At 40.2% G+C, this 18,791-nt stretch overlaps 1 non-coding gene across 42 annotated transcripts in view; it reads left to right on the top strand.

The window, feature by feature from the left end:
- Window positions 1-16,519, top strand: part of LOC101865767 (E3 ubiquitin-protein ligase Itchy homolog) — a 179,835-nt gene extending 163,316 nt beyond the window's left edge. For 22 of the 42 annotated variants that reach the window (XR_010587460.2, XR_012413876.1, XR_006698797.3 and 19 more), the window contains 3 exons: window positions 2,562-2,653; window positions 3,390-3,501; window positions 4,028-4,376. This is a non-coding gene — a transcript (E3 ubiquitin-protein ligase Itchy homolog). Of the gene's footprint in view, window positions 1-2,561; window positions 2,654-3,389; window positions 3,502-4,027; window positions 6,010-12,613; window positions 12,706-14,811 lie in introns of those variants that run through there. The other 20 variants (XR_012413889.1, XR_010587483.2, XR_012413896.1 and 17 more) reach the window with 8 other exon arrangements.
- Window positions 16,520-18,791: the final 2,272 nt, after the last annotated feature.

The raw sequence follows: 18,791 nt of genomic DNA, 5'->3' as shown, positions 1-18,791 counted from the left end.
TTGCCAGACATTGTGCTAGATGCTGGTGGTACAAAGACAGTCTATTTAAGGAGAAAGACTGTATAAGACATTATAAATAACTATAATACAATTCACTAAATGATATAATAGAGGCAATGCAAGGGATCATGGGAACATATGAGGGAATAATTAATTATGCCTTGAGGGAAAGTGTCAGGGAATGCTATATTTGATCAGAGCCTTGAAGGACAAGCAATAAGGATTTTCTAGAAGGACAGGAGGAAGTTGAGAGTTCATTTTAAGTGATGGGAACAGCAGGAGCATGTGTGTGAATATGCCTGGCATATTTGGTGGATGGGAAGGGTTGTTTGATTGTAAAAACAGTCACCAATTTCCCTTTCCTGCTTCTAACTCCTGGCAAAGTGACATTGCAGATCCATCCATTAAAGGGTGGAGTCTCTTTCTCCATACTGAATCTGGGTTGATCATATGACTTGCTTTGACCAGTGGATTATTAGCAAACAGTGCAGAGACTCATGCACCGGGGCTTCTGCACTTGGAACCCTGTGACCGTATTGTCAGTGAGCCCAGGTTACTGTGCTGCAGGATGAGTGGTCACCCAGAAAAGAACTGAGGCTCTTGCCAACAGTCATTGAACTGCTAAACATGCGAGTGAGATCATCTAGTTACCAGCTGATCCACCATTTGATCACAAACACATGGGAGAGTCCAGGGGCAATCAGTTGTCAGCCCAGATTTCCCCTGATCTCTCTGGGGTGTCAGCTGATACAGAACTAACTGCCCAGCCCATTCACAGACTTATGAACTAAATAAAATGTTGTTTTAGCTAGTAAATTTGGGGTGTTTTGTTTTTCAGCAAAGCTGATACACAGAACTTACATGTAGAGTACAGGAAATGTAGGAGAGGGAGAAGCTAAAAATGAAGAGAATGTTAAGGAGTTTAAGATATCTGATACCATATTAAGGAGTTTAGACCTACTTTCTAGTACCAAGCTTCCCAACGTCATTGATTCATGTACTGCTTTTATCTTTTTTAAAACATCTCACACTACCTGAATAGATTAATTTTTCTTTAAATTGCGTGAGTTTTATACTGAAATTTATTTTTAAAGCAAACTTAACTTGACACCCAGTTTGATGTGTTAATTCTGTTTTTTGAAACGTATTAAAATATGAATATTTAAGAAGTTGGTCTGTTTGCTATGAGAAATCATCTTGTATATTATGAGGAGTGCATTTAAGGATTTCCTGCTTTAATCAGTACGAATCAGAAGCACGTGGAGAATAGTTTGAAGTGCAGAGGCTGCTGGTAGGGAGGAGTGAGGAGGCTAATGCAGAGGTCCAAGCGGAATGTAGTAAATGGTAGGTAGATACACTTGAAATGTGTTCTTGAGGAAGAAGAGAAAGACCTGGTGACAGATTTGATCTATGTGGGGTGAGAATGGGAAGTGTGAAGGAGAAGGAGTATAAATATGACTTGGATCATATAGTAAATACTAATACTATTAAGAAAAAGGAGAGAAAAATATAAATTATATAATTTATGATTTAATTTGATATAAATTATAAAATATATATTAGAAAATATAATGTACTTGTAGAGTTTGCAATGGTAGGTCATTTGAAAACAGGTGTGCTAGGCATTTGGACATATGGGTCTGGGCTTAAAATACTATTTTTGAAGTCATCAGTGTGTAGTTGGCACATAGTTGAAGTCATGAGAGTAGATGACATCATCTAGAGGAAGTATTTGGTACAGAGATTTCCAGCTTTTGTTTTTTTCATCCCCAGACTCTTAAGAGAAATAACTTACTCCAGCTAGAAATGGTGAGGGGTTCACATATGTAATGATTCTCAAATGGGAGTGGAGGGGATCTGTGCAGTGTGAAAAATATGTCCCCCAGGTGATTTTGCTATACTGCTGCTCTCTCCTTGTGGGTTTAATGAAATGAGGACCGTGGAAGAGGAATTAGTAAAGATGTGAGCCACAGTGCTAAATTTTGCAGAGAAATCTAGTAGTATTAAGATTATTATTTAACCAATGCTGACTCATGAAAGTATAGTACTTGGCATATAATAGGAGAACAGTAAAGGTTTGAGTGAATGATTTATGTAAAACTGTTTTGTATTTGAAACACTCCACAAGCCTTCAGTATTAAAGTTAGACAAGATTTGTAATTGTACTACTTTGGACTTGGAAATCAGTGTGGATTTTTAAAATTTTCTCTGTCCATGGTCAGTAGCTTACAACAGTGCCTACTTGGGCACCATAATCCTGATCTCAGTGCAAAGCAATGTTTGAGCCTGTATTCAGGAAATAATGCTGGGGTAAGGCTGTTGACTGATGTCTGTTTTATGGCCACTCCACGTGTGGGCCTCCTGCCTCTGCCACCTATGGTTCCCAGAGGCAAGTTACTTGCCTTATGCTGATTTGAATTGAGAGAATTAATAGACTTTACTGGCAGAACTGGAATGCCATCAGCCCATCTAGTTGTTAGGTAATTTTATGCTCACACTAGCAGCTTCTTTTTTATTATTATTATTAAAATGAAAGGATTTCTACCTGCCTTTGCCTGCAGCTAAGGAGAGGCCCCGGATCAGGACAGCAGAGTTTTCTCAGATGTGATGTGGTGCCCCTTGCATCCTGCTCAGAGAATTCTCAGCAGCACAGGTTTGTTTGACATCTGGCATTCACAATTCCTGTGAGAGTGGCTTCCCCCTAAATGTGCCCTGAAAGCATTCCTGCTGTGCCCCTTCTGTCCAAGTATAAACACATCATAGGAAATGAACAAGTAAAGACCCAGCTTTTCCGGAAGGAATGAAGGAACCCCTCACCCAGCTGGCCCGGGTTTTGATGTCCAGCTTCAGGAAATTTTGCCAGCCGCTGGGGTAGGGGCTGTTGTCTTGACCACTTGGCACCTTAGTCCCTTTCCCATTCTAAACTCCCCAGGTGCTGTCCACAGCCTCTGTTCTAAGTCATCCAGCTGAGGAAAATTGTTCCAGGACTTTTGAAATGTGAAAGAAGGGTTGTCTTTCATTGTAGATTAACCAAAGGGCAACTGGATTAATTATTTACAGTTGTAAATGTGGTGCTGCGTTTACTGAGGTAGGGGACACGTTTAAAAATAGTTGAAGCAGTCTAAAGCTAGACCTATAGAGAAAAAGATTCCTTTCCATTTGTTTTAATATGAAGATACAAATATTAAAAATGATAAAATGGATATATAACAAGGAAGTTGACACCAAAATAAAAGGAAAAGCAAAGCCTTTTTACTTTCCCCTGGCTACTGTCTTTCCAATTCCATTTTTTGCTCCAGCCTAATGAATGTATTGTAAGTAAAACCTGCATGCTGTCTTTGCTCTCTGCCTTCCTACTACTGCAAATATCAGCTCAGCCACTCTTTCAGATCCACTTCAAGGAAACACCGACTTGAAAACTCTCCCCCATGGTTTTGTCTGAACTGGCTGCCATTCTGCAGCACACACCAGATCCAATTGCTGGAGTCGGGAACCCGAGAGGTGAGCAAGAGCAAGCACTTAGCTGAGTGAGTCAGGCGGGCCTGCGTGAAAGGATGTAGGTGAGCCAGAAGCTAATGGGAAAAATAGGGGGTCGTTGCTAATTTTGATGTGGGGAAATCTGAAAGGCTCTTCTGCATGTCAGAGCATTTGAATATTTGGCAAACAGCTGGCTGGGCTCCGGGAGAGCGCCTCTTGATTCGCCTCGTCAGATGTTCAAAGATAAAATGAGGCAGCATGCACGCCAGCACATAGCTCATAGCCTTGCAGTCAGTTTTGAATTTAGATTTGAATTGTGATATCAATGTCATGGTGGCACATGCTTTGAGAAAGTACTTACAGAGAATAATTGAAAGATTCAGTGTGAAGCTTCTGAAAGCCATAATTTAAAGTTCCAGAAGCCTCCATATTACTCTCACCATTAAAATTTAAAGTGACAGAAGCCCAATTATGTATGGTTATTTTCTTAAATAAAATCATATATCTACCCCAAGTGAAAGATTCATTGCTGCCCACTAATCTCTGTCAGGAGAACCAATCTCAGCGGCGTCCAGTGTCGGCAGCCAAGATGGTTAGCTTTATGCTGGGGACAATGGAGCGGCCCTGGGGGAAGCAGAGCTGGAAGGCCTCCGCGGAGGAGCTTGACTTGCAGGAGACTGATTTGCATGATAATCACCATCATGGATCCTCCCTGGTGCCAGCCTCCACACTTAACCAAATGCAGTATAACTTTCATAGCAGCTGAGAAGCCTGAGTAGGGGCTGTAGCACACATTTTGCAAAGCCTGGATGACGTCAAAAACTGCTAGTGAAGAGGGGGCAGCTGGTTGTAAAGCTAAACCACACCGAAGAATGGAGACTTGGAACATAACCTTAAAACCTGATAAAGAATATAACTTTGGGGACTGTTGAAAAATACGAAGCTTTTCCCTCTTATTATTATTATTATTATTATTTTTAACTCAGAGGAATCTGTTTACCAGAAGAAGCCTTTTCTTACTGGAACTTCTGAAGCCGTTGAAACCATGGCATGAAAATAGATCAGTGGAAATACAGAAACATTTCCAGTGCAGACATTTCAGTCTCTATCAGTTAGAAGTATGGAGCCAGACTTGTAGACTAGGAATCTTCCCACCAATACTTGGTCTGTTTGATTTTACTTTATACTGCATTGTGATTTGGGGCATATGGTAGAATGGTAGCCAGAATTGCAATGAAAAATTGCACAGAGCCAGTCAAGCTTAAATCACTCAAAGTTTGTTATGAAAAACTTTATTCCTTAGGGCTCCCAGGGACAAAGGAGCATGTAAATCAACTGATGTTATGGAGCATGATTTTGGATAATATGGAGAGTATGTACATATCAATACTAATCTAAGCAGTCTTAGAAATAATAAATCACATATTTCTTGTAATTTTCCCAGTTTGATAAAACATTTACAAGTAGGTCTTGGTTCTGCCGAGTTTTGTCATGACTGTAGCACAGCCAGCTCTTTGGCAGTCTGCAAGTTTATTTTTTGTTTTCTGGATTTAGCTTTGGATCTATCCTTCTTTTTACAGAATTGGTCCTGTGATAAGAACTCAACTTCTCTTCCTTCCCTTTTGTTCATGTCTCATTAAGAGGTGGCCACATTCACTTAATGTCCATGATTCCATCACTATGTTTAGACTCTCCCTGTAAATTATTTTCTCTCTTCCATTTTCTGCCTTTGACATTTTGTTGGCCTCCTCCTTTAAAAAAATCATTTTTAAAATTCCCTGCTCCCAGCCTCCTTTCTTTCAATTCTTCTCGACTTGTCTACTCTGTAGTCTCTGCCTTTTCACCATTCACTCTTTAACCCTTTGCAGTCTGGATTCAGCCACCCCAGATGTGCTGAAACTACCTTCTCAGACAAAGACAATACTCCTACTTGACAGACCCTCTTTCTCACTCTACTCTATAGGGGAGTGGCTTACCTAATTGGTAAATATGGGTTGAATAAGTGGGCTACCTCAGCTTACTGCCATGCTCGTTCTATCTGGAGAAGGGCCTGCCTACCAAGAGCACACATTTTCCCAAAGGCTGGGGGCTCACCCCAGCTTTTGCTGTCCTGGCCTGCCAAGATGATATAATTATTATTATTATTTTTTAGGTAGTCTCATTCTGTTGCCCAGGCTGGAGTGCAGTGGCGCAATCTCGGCTCACTACAACCTCTGCCTCTTCGGTTCAAGTGATCTGTGCCTCTGCCTTCGGAATAGCAGGGATTATGGGTGTGCACCACCATGCCTGGCTAATTTTCGTATTTTTAGTAGAGACGGGGTTTCACCTGTTGGTCAGGCTGGTCTTGAACTCATGATCTCAAGTGATCCACTCACTTCTGCCTCCCAAATTGCTGGGATTACAGGCATGAGCCACCATGCCCAGCCCCAAGATGATATAATTCTATAGCTTAGCCATGTGTGTTTTGGATTTCAGACTAAGCTACCTCCTCCACCTTGGCTTCAATCAGTAATAAAGGTTATATTCTGGTCCCTCATCTGTTTTTATTTCTGTATTATTTCTTTATTTGCTCAGAACCTAGGAAAGGAAAGGGGTGTCAATTTTGCAGAATCCTTTAGAAACCTCAGCACATATATGTACAAGTAAAAACTTAAAGTTCTGTCTTTCCAAACTCACTGTCCAGAAGTGACCACTATTAATGTATATCCTTTCTGATTTTTCTATGCATATGCAAATATATATTTATATAAGTATATAATAGAAACCTTTTTTAAAGGTAGAGTCTAGCTATGTTGCCTAGGCTGGAGTGCAGTGGTTATTCACAGGCACTGTCTTCGCACACTATAGCTTCAAACTCCTGGGCTCAAGCGATTCTCCTGACTCAGCCTCCTCAGTAACTGGGACTGCAGGTGCACGCCACTGTGCCCAGCAGTAGAAATGTTTTTACTTGAATATCACATAGCAGAAATATACATAACTACATGTTTATACTTACAAATCTCTAAGATTTTTTTCATATAATTTCTCTTTGTACACATATGTTTCTGTATATACGCAGTTGTATTTTTTCCAAATACGGTATCACTCTATACATTTTGTCCATTATCCTTTTTTCACTGAACATAGCTTCATGCCAGTAAATAGAGGCATACTATGTTATTTTTAATGGCTGTGCAGTGTTCTCGAGTGTGGATGGTCCGTAATTAATCATCCTTCAACTGTTGGCCATTTAGATCACTTAACGCTTTTGCTATTGCAAATAACACTGTAGTGAACATGGTAATGTTTTTGTTTTTGTGAACTTGTGTGGCTATTACTGTAAGATAGATTCCAAGAAGTAGTATTTCTAGGTATTTGATTAATAATGAGGAACTCATAGGTTGGGAAGGATTCTGAGAGTACTCAGTTTATCCAGCACGCCCAGGAAGATTTTTTTCTTGCTATGACATTGAATAGTCCAGAGAGTGAAACTCCATATTATTTTTCAGTAATGCTTTCCAGTGACTTGAAATCAAAATTGATTATAAAAGAAATGGTAGCAATTATGATGCTGTGGCCAAGGGAGTTGGAAGTGAAAGTGAAAGTGAAAGGCTGAATCCTAACATAATACTGTGCTGAGCCTGGTGGACAAACCAATCAGGTAACACAGATAAGGGGTTAGCAAATTATGGGAGTCCCAGATATTTGGATAAATTTACATTCATATAGTAGGGAAGTTTTTATTTATTTATTTATTTATTTATTTTTATGAGACGAAGTCTCGCTCTTTTGCCAGGCTGGACTGCAGTGGTGCAATCTCGGCTCACTGCAACCTCTGCCTCCTGGGTTCAAGCGATTCTCTGCCTCAGCCTCCCAAGTAGCTGAGACTACAGGTGTGCGCCACCACACCCAGCTAATTTTTGTATTTTTAGTAGAGACGGGTTTTCACCATGTTGGCCAGGATGGTTTTGATCTCCTGACCTTGTGATCTGCCTGCCTTGGCCTCCCAAAGTGCTGGGATTACAGATGGAAAGTTTATTCTTTTATACTTTATAGAGAATAGCTATGAGAGATTAGTTCACTCTGGGTGACCAAGACTGCAAACCTCAAGATAGTCCTTGGCAAGCTGGCCCCCTTTAGGCCTTGGCTGTCAGTCACCAGGAAGTAGGTGACCTATTGAGAGTCTGGCCAGACTATAAGGGACCTGAAATCTGCTTCTGCCACCTATTCCACAGTGCATCAGGCTAAAGAATAGTTGGTTATCCTTTACCTGGATTGCTTTGCTTATGTCTCAAGGCTGTTTCCCTTGCAGAGAGGCATGTGGCAGCTCTTTCACAAGCTGGTCTAAAGAAAAGAAAAGAAAAGAAAAGAAAAAAAGCGTGATGCAACTTGACAGAGTTGTGGGATTCTAAGTGCTTCAGGTGGCCGCCTCTGAAGCCTATAGGATTTATTTAGAATATTTTCAGTACGGTGATGACCTACAAGGGGGAAAAAAAAAATCCCCTGTATATTATGGAACTGGCTATAGGCGTGGTGGGAACAGTGCTGCAGACATGTGCTTTATTCACTGTCTTATCTTGTACATGTTTCCCACTCAGTGTGTACACAGAAGCATATCTGCATCAGAAACAAGTGCAGCATGAGTAGCAAAGATGAACATGTTCAATAGCTAGGAATGACCACATACTGTGCACATTTACACAACACTGTGAAAAGAACCAGGCAGCCTCACTGTTAGATCATTTCACTGCACACCAAAGAGATTTGAAATGAACTTTTAATTATGATTGCTGAATTGCTATGGCTATATTCCTTAATATGAGCATCTGATGAAGTTAGTTTTCTTTAATTGATGAATGAGCATTTAAACTTGTAAGACTGAATTTGTTATGTATTGGCAGTTTTATATTCTGACTTTTTTTTGCTGGAGTACAAATTATAGGTGCTCTTTATCTGTTTTAGTTTTGAGGTCACTGTTCTTCCTTCACCTTTGTGTGGCTTTTTAGATTTATTAATGGATAGAGCAGTGCTAAGTGACTATTAAACTCTTTTCCATATACAGTAAAACCCATTAACATGGACCTTACTAAATTTGGAATTTATGAAAATGAGGTCAAGGCCTGGGTTAAAGTTTACCTTTGCATTGTCTCTGAACTAAAACTTTGCTGAGCTAATAAATAGTATAAATAAAATTGCAGGGGATGGCACTGTTCCTTTAAAAAGCAGACTTCTTCAGCACTTTAGAGAAAGACCTTATAAGACAGATAACGAAGTAGTGTGGCATAGTGCAAAGACTAGGCCACTTACTAGCTATGTGACCTTAGCTTCACTGAGTATTTTCCTCCATCTGTAAAATGGAGATAGTTATCTACTTTAGGAGGTTGTTGTAAGGGTCAGTTTTAATGTATAGAAATGCCTTGTGTGAAGTAGTTACTTCATACATGGCGGGTAAATATTACCTAAAATAAGTGGTGAGCTAATTTTAAATACCTTTTTTTTTTTTTTTTTTTTTTTACTAAACCAGGGTTCCTTGGCACTTTAGAGTTTTGTTACCCTCCTCTGAGATATTACTTTTATTATTATTATTATTGATTGAAGAAAAAATCCTAGCAGTTTGGTGTGGTTGTAAAGAGCACGAGCTTTGGAGTCAGACAACTGCAACTTTGGAAGGAGTTCTACCACTTAGTAGCTGTGTGGCCCTAGGAAAGTTAACATCTCTTAAAGTCTGTTTTCCAATTTGTAAAAATGGTATGATAATACCTGCTCCAGGACTGTTTTGAGGACTAAATGAGATAATGTAAGGTAAAAAGCCCAGTGATTTTCATGTAATAAACTCTCAAATGTCAGCTGTTGCTGTTATCATGCTGTTTTTGATAACTGTCCATACTTTAGACTTTTCATTCATTCAGGCTTGTCTTTTTCAGTTCACCCAAATTAATGAATTTTACTCTAGATATAATCTCTGTTCTATATGAGAATTTTAAGTAGGTAAGTTAAAATTATAGAGAAGCAAAATGGCTGTATAAATAGGGTGAAAAAAGAAAGAATATTATTTTAAAAGTAGAGGCACAAAAGCAAGTTAGACTTAAATTACTGTGTAATGAATTTTGTGCATAGTCTGTGTCCTTTATCAAAGCTTTTTATATTAAATAGAAGGAAATGGAACTTTATATATAAGTAGTAAAAAGTGTGGACTAGTGACCAGCTCATTCCATTCATTGGGAGAGAAAGGCATTAAGTCCATGTTTAACTTTATTTTCATCTTCTTGTTTCCCCTGTGTTTCATAAGCTATGTGGGTGAGAAATGTAAGTACTGTAATGTCCTGCATAGAGACTATAATCTATCCTCTCCTTAATGACAGCCTTACACAGTTTGTAGAATCCATCACTTCAACAGAGCAGACTGAATTACTTTGATGACTGGCAAATGGGCACCACTTGTGGTGAAATGAAAGCAGTCAGGTGTGTGTTTATTAAGTGCTCTTCAATAAGAGAAATGTGTTTTCCCGAAAACTCTCATCCATGCTATTTTTGTAGAAGCAAAAAAGGGGCCCATCTTCCTTTGAGAAAACAGAAGAATTATTCTTCTTGAGATTCTGTACTATTACAAGTTCACAATCATAAACGTGTTATAAAAATCAGGCTTTTCTGCAGTATATGCATGAACAGTGGAAGCTTGCAATAATAACTGGCAGGGACAGAACCAGTACTCTTGGGGCAGTGTGCCTTTGACTTTCCAGGACTGCCCAATTCAAGTGGATCCATTTAAAAAAGTTAAGTCAGTTCATTAATTTGATGATCAGTGGTTCTGCATATAAGAGTTTTCATAAAAGTAAATTCACAAGTCAGAAAATATCTTTTGTCAAACCATGTTTTCTAAGATTTGGGTCAGAAAGTGATCATTCTAATGCACACCATGTTGATTACTTGTATTATATCAGATCTTTATTGGAAATACTGAATGGTGAGTTGTTAAGGTCTGGCATTATTTGTTTAGATCTGGCGTATGAGTAAGATCAGCAATAATAGCGTAGTACTTATTGAATGCTTACTATATTCAGGTACTGTGCTAGAAGCCAGGGATATGAGACCCCCAGCCCACATCCCCCAAAAAAGACATAGTCTAATGTTGCTGACAACAACTCTGTGAAGTAGATACAGATAAAATAATACAGAGTTTAAGTAATTTGTCTAAGATAGGTCAGCTATAAAGTGGCAGAGCTGTATTTGTTACAGCAACCTAACCTATATTCTTGTTGAGAGGTACCAAAGTATAGTGGCTTAAACGAGAAAGAAGGAGCTCCTTGACACAGCATGGCTGGTGTAGCAGTGCTGGATCGCTTATGTTTAGACTGCTGGGTCAGGGAGATGTACACTTCTATCTGATACCTCTGCTGCCCCTGGATATTGGCCTCATTAATATGTCCGAAGATGCATAAGTGTTCTCTTTAAGGGCACTTCTTGGAGGTGGTACTCTTAAGATTTTTTCTGTTGTTTTTAACTGCAACAGTTTATTTTTCCTTACACAGTAGCATGTTGCTGGGGCCTAATGTTCTCACATAACAAAAGAAAACCAAAATTTGTTGTCATTGCTTAAATAATTGGGAATTGTGTATAAAAAAACCTTACATAAGTTAAAAGGATGAATAAATTTCCATGCAAACTGCTTCCAACTCAAGGCAAGTTACAGCCCATGGTATTCTGGCAGGAAAACACCAGGTAGAAAGGAAACTGGGTCCTAAGGCTTGGACTTCTCCAACCCTGATATACTGGCAAGACAGAAATGACAACTGGTTCAGGAGCCCATGCCAGCCTCTAGAGAAATCCTGGAACACTCAGCCCTGACACATTAATACCTACACAGATCGGAGACTGCTGGCCATGCACACTCACAAGCCACAGACTTCTCTTCTACAAGCATGTTCTCACCTCAGCCACAGAAGTGACTGAGCCACATATATTAGTACTAAGGGTTTAAATCAAAGATATTCCTAGTTTCTACTCACATCCCATCAACCATACCTAGCTACCAGGAGGGCCTGAAAATATAGTTTTTGTGGCCATTCATCCCTTAAAATTCAAGGATTCTATCAATAAAAAGCAGTGGACAGTGGGTATTAGGGGACAGTTCTTATTCTGAGTCACATGCTAACAAAAACATTGTTTCAAAGTGGAGTTTTCACCACGGTCTTTTCCAAGTGATGAAAGATCATAGGACTTTGGGGTATGCTTAAATTAATTATGCAGTTCTTTTCAAGTAAGGTTATGTGTATATGTATGTAGTGTGCATATGTAATATTTAAATATTCAAAATATGTGAAGTATCATGAATATTAAATGATTCTATGGCAGACTGTGGTCATCTGCAAGAGCCAGTAAAACATTTTATAGTAAAAGTCCACTGGCTTTTACTTCTTTGGCAGGAAGGCTTACAAAACCCCCAGGATTTGTCGTGCTTGCATCCTAACTCAAAAAGATCTCAGACTCAGAGATCTATGTTGTAAGAAGTGTGTTCTTAGAGAAATGCCTTTATAAAAATACAATTAAAGTTTTGAATGAGAGATGTACTCAATATATGAATCATAAATAACACTGACCCAGAACTTCAAAGTTTCTCAGAGTTCTTGGTCTCTTCTGATGTAGTTTAGACATTTACTTTAGAAAAATCAGTAAGTTTTTATTAAGAAGACACTTAGATTCTAATTGCATTCAGATCCTTGCTCATGTGTTTCCTGTGGCCACAGGTACTTGGAGGAGATGAGCACAGGCTGCACCTCAAGTATTTAATACATACACATATGTTCTTAGCCTACTTAGGCCCTGGCCGTCCTACCCCAAACCTAATGCAGTCTCTGATGAGCTCAGCTCAGAGGCAGTTTCAGTCCAGTTTTATCACACCAGCAATGTGGAAGTAGAAAGAAGCAATCCAAAGAGAGTGAGAACCTTAAAGAGATGAACCCCGAAGAGATGAGAGAGCCAACAGAAGTTAAAGCTTTAACTTTTTCTCCCAGCATACTGAAAACTTCTCCCACTTACAAAAGTTTAACTGAGTTGGGTAACTTGATTCAGTCACTTTGTGTCTTTTCCTCCTTGGGGATGGGCTTGGGTAGGGGTAAGGAGAAGATGGGATGGAACTTTCCTCTCCTTTTCCTTCTAGAGATCAGCACCAGGCACTTTGGAGAAAGCATAACAAGTACAAGACATGACCTTTATCCCAGTTCCCAAAGGACTAGCAGTCTTTGGGGGAAGGTAATGTATTCCAAACATTTAATGAAAATCAAGTACTAAACTGTGTGATATTGATTATTCTGAAGGAATACAGATAAGGGATAAATTCATGTAGATTTGTTTCTTGGGGAAGACTTTTTAGATTGTGTCATAAGTGCCAGGCCAAGGGATGAAAAGGAGCCAATTAAGAAGGCAGAAAAGAGGATGTGAACAAAGATTCAGAATGAGCTTAGAGGTCAGTAGACCTGTGTGCTTGAAGCAGAAACTTCATGTTGGAGACTAGGAAATAAAGTGAAATAAGAAAGTGGAAGATGTCAAAAATCAGGCAGGGGTTAGGCCATAGGAGAGGCCATTTTTAATGGAATGAGGTAAGAATACATTAATAAATGACTGAATGATGATATGTGTGTGTGTGTGTATATATATGTGTCTATATATATACATATATACACATATAAATATAAACATCTATATATACATATACATACATATATACACATATATACACACATGTACATATGATCATTCAGTCATATATATACACACACACACGTATACACACACACACACACACACACACCATAGTGCTATAATTTGTCTAGGCTAGGCGAGGAAGTTCCTATGAAGGGTCTCAGCAGCATAGGTTTCCAGGGAACAGGAGGAAGCCAAGATTAGGTATATTAGGGACTGGGAACCTGGTTTCACTAGGATGAACCAGCAGTCCAATCCTTAGTGACCAAGTGGATGTGGTGATTTGGGGATTGGTTCAGGGAAGGTGTTGGTACCTGAGGAGATTTAATTTAGCAGGAGGTTTGGGCCACTAGAATTGTAGATAACAGGTGATATTTAGAGTTACGAGTGGTGGTATCATGGAAGGAGGCAATCTAATCACAACTGGATCCCAGCCCACAGCTGGATCCCAGCCCACAGCTGGGGGCCTGGAATGGAATCTAGGGAAGGGTTTTATCAGGGCCCTAGTCAAGTAGATATAGGTTCAGGGCAAGGCATAAGGCATTGTAGGAAACAGAAAATCCAGTCAGGGCAGACCCCAGCTCTGAGGATTGAGCCAACATGTTTGGAGGTAGGAAAACAGGGAGAAATGAAGAAGCAATGTAGAGTAAAGTCAGTGCAACTGAATGCATTCGTGATCAAATAGAGAATTCCAGTCTCACCATCTTCTGGGCTGCAGTTTTTCTCTATGGCCTGCTCTGATGAGGATGGGTTGAAGGTCACGGTAGTGCTGAGTCTTTTAAGTGGAGACGTCAGGGGCCCAAGCTCAGAGGGAGCCTGGAATGAATGGCTGAGGTGGAGGACCAGAGGAGATAGCATTGCTTGGAAGGAGTTGAGACTATGGCAGAGGAGACCTAGGCCATCTTATTCCAGGCTGAGGAGAAGAGGACCTGAGTAAGGAGGGGTGGTGGAGGCAGGGTCTGCAGTAAGACAGTTCAGAGAGACAGCAGCCCTTGAGCATGTGAATGAGTGAAAATGTTTCTTGTAAAGATGCCTGTCTTTTCTGGTCCATGATGGTGTAACTAATACACAAGGTGTGACTGGATCCTTCCATGCGGCCCTCATGAGGTCTTTGCTACCTAGCTGATGTTTGAAGTGTTCGTGTGTGCCTCTGTCTTTGACTCACCTGGCTAGTTCAGAGTCTTTGCTGAAGAAAATGTGCTTCTGCCTGTCCGATTGCTTCACAGCACGCTTCTCTATCTGCAACTGTTGTTTCCCAGCCATCCATATGGTGCCACAGGATGGGGCACAGGCAGGGACTTTACTATTCACAAAGGGGTAGGGAACGCGAATGGAGCTTTTCCTGCTTATAAAGGCAAGGAATGAAAATGCAGAATTCTTACCTGGTAGGGAAACTTTCTTTTCCAAATATGCAGGTATGTGATATTTCTGATTTCCTCAGGCTTGGATCTGTGCCTGGGGGTGAGATGGATTTCAAAGTCATTATTTAAAGTAGGGAGATAAAGCTTTAGACAACCACCATAAGAGATCCTGGTTGTATTTTTGAAATGTTGAATGAAATAACATTTTAGTGATCAGTGAAAGGCTAACCTTTGTACTTCTGAAAAGTGTTCTTAGAAAGGCCTAGATTAATAATTGGTTTCAATTTGTCCACAGATACACTGCCTCTAGGACTGGGACAGATAGCCACTGAGTACCAGCTTCAAATCACCCTGCACATTTTCTTGTTGGAAAGATAACCACTGGAGAACCATCTCGTTACCTTCAGCAAAAATGAAAACAAATCAAGACATTAAGAATGCCACAGTGGACAGCAGTTACGCAAGGTTCAGCAGAGGAAGTTTTCAAGATGGTGTGCCTCGCTAGCCAGAAATCAGAAAAGATCGAAGCTAGCCTTTTCATCTCAGCTGCTCCTTAAATCAGTCCAACCCCTCCAAATTAATGTGAATTGAAATATGCATTGCTTTTCAACTTAATTGAGTACTTACTATGTGTGAACCACTGCACAAAATAGGGGAAGAAAATGAGGGAGACAAAGCCTGCCTTCAGTAAATTTACAGTTAGTTTCAGGGTACATTGTTTTTCTTCTGCTGTTAATTAGGTGTATCCCCAAGAAAATAAATAAATAAATGGAAAAGTATATTCTGTGTTTTAAGTCTCTTTAATAAAAAACAAAACAAAACCCAAAAAACTCCTAACATGGCAACTCGGTACGTTTTAATCCTTTTTGTTGTTGTTGTTGGACTTCTGATAGGATCCATTTTATTGATTCCATAAATATTTAGTAGACTTTAGAGATATTAATACATGGTAGTTTGAGTTAATATGCATTAAATTCTGTTTTTTTCCCCTTAGGTATAGATTGTCTGTTGTAAAAATATATTGTTTGTGGATTTCTTGGGGAGTGGGAAGGTGAATTATACCTGTTGTCTCTACAGTCCACTACCTTCCCTGCCCTAGGGCAGTGGTCCCCAACCTTCTTGGCACCAGGGACCAGTTTCCTGGAAGACAATGTTTCCGTGGACAGTGTGGGGATGGTTTCGGGATGAAACTGTTCCACCTCAGATCATCAGACATTAGTTAGGCTCTCATAAGGACTGTGCAGCCTAGATCCCTCACATGCGCAGTTCACAGTAGGGTTTGCACTGCTATGAGAATCTAAGGCTGCCGCTGATCTGACAGGAGGCAGAGCTCAGGTGGCAATGCTTACTGGCCCACTGCTCACCTCTTGCTGTGCGGCCTGGTTCCTAATAGGCCATGGACCCCCACAGACTGGTACCAGTCTGCAGCTTGTGGACCCCAGACTGGTACCAGTCTGCACCTTGTGGACCCCTGCCCTAGGGGCCTGCCATTCTGAGTGAGTTACTAGCATGAAGAAGAGGAAGGTTTGGATCAAATGTGGGTGGTGGTACTCAGAGACCCAAGATAGGATAGGGATGGAACAAAACCCATCTGGGCAATGGCTGTATGAAAATTTGGCTAAGTAATTATTTCAGTATTCATTGTCCTTTGTGTTCCATAAGTTAGATGACTGTCTAATTTTTCCAAAAATTTATTTCTGACTTGAGAATAAGTGTGTCATGATTTTCCCAGTGTAAAGACACTGATATAACTGTAGACACCAGACATTTTATGTAGTGTCTGTGACACATTTTAGTATGTATGAGCCAACAATAGACATGTCTTGTCTTCAGGAGTGTCCATCTGAATTGAAAATGTGTCCGTTTTTTTTAAAAACATCATTAACAGACTTCTTAATTAAGCTGCCAATACATACTGCCAATAGCACTGTGTGCTGTCTGAGAAATGCATTGTGGAAGTGCTATTTCCATCTTATTAAATAAACAATGTTGCTCTGTATAAACTGGATTTAAAGTGTTCTTTGAATGAGGCATTATATTGCTCCATAAATAATGTGATGAGAATTCTCATATGATCCCTTTTAATTTAATTTCTAAAACAATATTATTTGTTCCTCGGTAAGGAATAGCTCTAATCGGACGGGTAACTTTAGTGATATGATTTGTCCGTAACAGGCTGAAGAGCCCCACTCCCAAACTCCTGGCCGTGATACTGGGTATTGGTTATGCCACTTTTAGTTTGCGTGAAGTATCTTCCAGGAAGTCTTAGTTATTCACTTGTGTTATACTAAACTGTAGATATTTATTTCCTGTTCTGGAAGATTTCTTGGAGGGTACATCTCTGTATTCCTGGTGCCTAGTATAGTCTTGCTAATGGAATAGCACCTTTATTGGTGCTACTTAGGGGTTGGTAGCTTACAATCAATCTACTTAGAATTGATCCAAATAAACTGGATATTTTTATACAGTCTAGTCCCCTGGGCCTCTTACTTGGTATCTTGGATTTGCCAGTTCAGCCCTGTTACTTGTACCAACATCCACTCTGCTGCCCTGGGCCCTGCCCCACTCTCTCTGCATGGACAGGGCTTTCGGAGGGGCTGCTCCACTTGTCATGTGCTGCCCCATCTGTCAGTAGATTAGCAACTCTCTATTCACAGGGTACTCATGGTGTGTCAGGCACTGAGCTACTTTACACATATTCTCTTAATTATCTCCTTTAATCCTCACAATAACCATTTGAAGTAGGCACTATGCGCTGTAGAGGTATGTTATCTTGCTTAAGTTGTGGGACTCCAAATCCAGGCCTCTTAGACTCCAAAGCCTGAACTATTCACCCCTACACTGTGCCATATCCTAGGAGAAAGTCCCAGTGCCTGGTGTGTGTGTGTGTGTGTGTGTGTGTGTGTGTGTGTGTGTGTGTGTGTGTGTAGGGTAGATCGAATCTGGACATAGTCCAGATTTACTGCATTTAATATTCCTGAACAGCAAACTGTCTTAACAGCTAAAACCCAGCAAATCACAGTTGTTTTGAGAATGGAGGAAGGGCAGAGCAATTGGGAGAAAGCAAAGTTGGAAACAAACCAATTTGAGTCAAACCACTGTCCTTTACTTCATACAGCTTTTTTTTTTTTTTCAACTTACTTTTTTTAACATGGTCTGACAGCATGTGATAAATCAAAGCCTGACGTAATTGACCCAGAATTGATCCCCAAATGTCTTTTGGGGGAACATGCTTTAACTCTGGTTGTTGATTCTGAGGAATAATTGCCACCCTAGAAAGGTAATTACATATGCCATTGTTTATACACATAATAGGCTCAGAATGCATATTCTGCACAGAGCGGGAGAGAATCCTGCTTGCACATTTGGGGTGTGGGCTATGTATTATGTTAGGATGCCACAAATAGCATTTGAACTGCTCCCTGTCACTGCTGCTTTTCCCAGCGTGTGTGTGTGTATAAGGGAGAGGTTAGGAGTGAGGTAGGTTGTGGGCCGTGGAAGGCTATTTGTTGAGCTGAATGGTAGTGATTTGCTTTTCCTTAATTTTTTTTCGTTTACCAAAACATTTTTTGGATCTAATTCATTTAGCTTGGTCTGGTAAAAAGACTGTTTTCTCTGTGCTTGACATACACTTATTAATGAGTTATCATATTTCTTTCCAATCAAGGGCTGTTTACTTTGTGGAAATATATAGTGAGAATCCTTCTCCACAACACCCTCCTAAATACCCTGGTTTTGAACACCACTTTAAGTATTAAGGTGGTAGCTAGTGCCTTTCCTCTGCTGTGCTTTTTGGTCAAACATAAATGGAATTAAGCCACAAATGACCAATTAAAGCACTTCATGCCTTTTTCCTTTAGCCATAAGACAGTAGTTATCTTAAGTAAATACCACAAACAGGCTATTCTGGGGTAGTCTAACACAAGGAACCTACTTTTTAAAAAAAATCAAAGCCTTAAAAAAACCCCAAAATGTCATGACTTTTTGTAGTGCTGCACAATGAAAGAAATATGTATGTACTCCAACATGGAACTGATCATTGTCTGAGGCCGAAGCAATCCATCGTGGGCTATTCTCTGCCACAGTGTCCAGCAAATTGCATGACCTGCTTGTTAGGCTTGACAACAGTGTTTTACCTAACAAAGGCGTCTGCAGCGCCGAGCAGCAGTGGAATGTCAGAATGAGCACATTTCACACACAGATGTGCAGCCATAATAGCCCATAAGAAGATGCATGTGGCAGGGGGCTGAGGGTGGGGGTGGGGTGAGGAGGGGT

This window comes from Macaca fascicularis, chromosome 6 (assembly GCF_037993035.2).
Source record: "Macaca fascicularis isolate 582-1 chromosome 6, T2T-MFA8v1.1".
Classification (NCBI taxonomy): Eukaryota; Metazoa; Chordata; class Mammalia; order Primates; family Cercopithecidae; genus Macaca; species Macaca fascicularis.
The sequence above is the reverse complement of the archived record's forward strand: the minus strand, read 5'-3'. Positions and strand labels throughout refer to the sequence as shown.